The sequence below is a fragment of the Pan paniscus genome, chromosome 9 (assembly GCF_029289425.2).
Source record: "Pan paniscus chromosome 9, NHGRI_mPanPan1-v2.0_pri, whole genome shotgun sequence".
Classification (NCBI taxonomy): Eukaryota; Metazoa; Chordata; class Mammalia; order Primates; family Hominidae; genus Pan; species Pan paniscus.
Genome location: NC_073258.2, coordinates 91127771 through 91130439, shown reverse-complemented (window position 1 = coordinate 91130439; position 2669 = coordinate 91127771). Strand labels below are relative to the sequence as shown.

Genomic DNA, 2669 nt, shown 5'->3' with positions numbered 1-2669 from the left:
TGTTCAGCAGTACATTTCATAAGGCTATAGCTTCCATATAAATTGTGAATCTTCTGATGGATCTTGACAAAACAAGTTGAAAAACTTTGGGAAATAATTAACCATTCTAAGATGTCATTAAGAGCATTAGTGATTTATGAGAGAAGGTCAAAATGTCAACCATAACAGGAGTTTGAAGAAGTTGATGACATTCAAGACATTATTAGAGGAAGTAACTGCAGATGTGGAAATAGCAAGTGAACTACAATTAGAAGTGGAGCCTGAAGATGTGACTGAATCGCTGCAATCTCATAATGAAACTTGAATGGATGAGAAGCTTCTTCCTCTGGATGGGAAAAAAAAAGTTGTTTCTTGAGACAAAATCGACTCTTAGTGAAGATGCTGTGAACATTGTTGAAATGCCAACAAACGATCTAAAATATTCCATAAACTTTTTTTTTGATGTTAATGACTTTACGTTGAGACATGATGGAAAAACATTACAGGTACACATGGAAAAGACATGATCACCAAGTGAAAATCTAACCAGAAAGCTTTAATGTCTGTCAGCTAAGCTGAAGCTGAAATTCTGGGAGCACGACATGCTGCAGGGCCAAAAGGAATGGATTAGTATTCCTCTCTTTCTTCCTCACCCTCTCCTTCAACAGAATCCACACCAACCTCCTCATAATCCTTCTCAAGGGCAGCCATGTCTTCACGGTCCTCTGAAAACTCGCCTTCCTCCATCCCCTCAACCACGTACCAGTGAACAAAGGCACGCTTGGCATACATCAGGTCAAACTTGTGGTCCAGGCGAGCCCAGGCCTCAGCAATGGCTGTGGTGTTGCTCAGCATGCACTCTGTACCATGGCCAGGTCTGCACCAGGCACCACAGTGGGAGACTGGTAGTTGATGCCAACCTTGAAGCCAGTGGGGCACCAATCTACAAACTGGATGCTACGCTTGGTCTTGATGGTGGCAATGGCAGCACTGACATCTTTGGGAACCACATCACCATGGTATGATAGGCAGCAAGCCATGTATTTACCATGGCGAGGGTTACATTTCACCATCTGGTTGGCTGGCTCAAAGGAAGCATTGGTGATCTCTGCTACAGAAAGCTGTTCATGGTAGGCTTTCTCAGCAGAGATGACAGAGGCATATGTCGCCAGAGGGAAGTGGATGTGGGGGTAGGGTACCAGGTTGGTCTGGAATTCTGTCAGGCCAACATTCAGGGCTCCATCAAATCTCAGGGAAGCAGTGATAGAGGACACAATCTGGCTAATAAGGCGGTTAAGGTTAGTGTAGGTTGGGCGCTCGATATTGAGGTTTCTACGACAGATGTCACAGATGGCCTCATTGTCTACCATGAAGGCACAATCAGAGTGCTCCAGGGTGGTGTGGGTGGTGAGGATGGAGTTGTAGGGCTCAACTACAGCTGTGGAAACCTGGGGCGCTGGAGTTTCCAGCTGGGGAATTGGAGAACTCCAGCTTGGACTTCTTGCTATAATCAACTGAGAGATGTTCCATGAGCAGGGAGGTGAACCCAGAACCAGTTACCCCACCAAAGCTGTGGAAAACCAAGAAGCCCTGAAAACCAGTGCACTAGTTAGCCAGCTTACGAATTCGGTCCAACACAAGGTCAATGATCTCCTTGCCAATGGTGTAGTGCCCTCGGGCATAGTTATTGGCAGCATCTTCCTTGCCTGTGATGAGCTGCTCAGGGTGGAAGAGCTGGCGGTAGGTGCCAGTGCAAACTTCATCAATGACCATGGGTTCCAAGTCTACAAACACAGCCCGGGGCATATGCTTGCCAGCACCTGTCTCACTGAAGGTGTTGGAGGAGTCATCTCCTCCCCCAATGGTCTTGTCACTTGGCCACTTGGCATCTGGCCATCGGGCTGGATGCCGTGTTCCAGGCAGTAGAGCTCCCAGCAGACATTGCCAATCTGGACACCAGCCTGGCCAACGTGGATGGAGACGCACTCACGCATAGTGGCTAGGGATTAGGAGGCGAAGGTGACAGGAGCAGACACTGGGTCCCGGTTACCGTCCCCAACAAGCTAAGAGTCGAGGTAAGTAACACACTGGGAATGTTCCATAAACTTAGTTGATAAAGCAGCAGCAGAGTTTGAGAGGATTGACTCCAATTTTGAAAAAAAGAAAAAAAAAAAAAAAGGCCTACTTAGGTAAAATGCTATCGAACAGCATTACACGCAACAGAGAAATTTTTCATGAAAGGAAGAATCAGTCAATGAGGCAAACTTCACTGTTGTCTTGTTAAAAATTGCCACAGCCACCCCAACCTTCAGCAATCACCACCCTGATCAATCAGTAGCCATCAACATTGAGGCAAGCCTCTCCATCAGTAAAGGCTCAAATAATCATTAACATTTTTAGCAATACAATATTTGTAAATATGATATATATGATGTTTTAAATATCATGCTATTGCACACTTAATAGGTTATGACTTTTACATGCACTGGGAAACCTAAAATATTATATGACTCACTTTATTGTGAAATTTGCTTTATTGCAGTGGTCTAGAACCAAACCCACAATATCTTCAAAGTATGCCTGTACCACAGTGAATTTAGTTGTTATATCTCTTTAATCCCCTCCCACCTGTGACAGCTCCTCAGTTTTTCCTTGTCTTTCATGACTTTGACACTTCTGAAGAACACAGA

At 45.0% G+C, this 2669-nt stretch overlaps 1 pseudogene; it reads right to left on the bottom strand.

Moving 5' to 3' along the window:
* Positions 1-524: 524 nt before the first annotated feature.
* Positions 525-2316, bottom strand: LOC100971548 (tubulin alpha-1B chain-like; annotated as a pseudogene).
* Between the last annotated feature and the right edge of the window lie 353 nt (positions 2317-2669).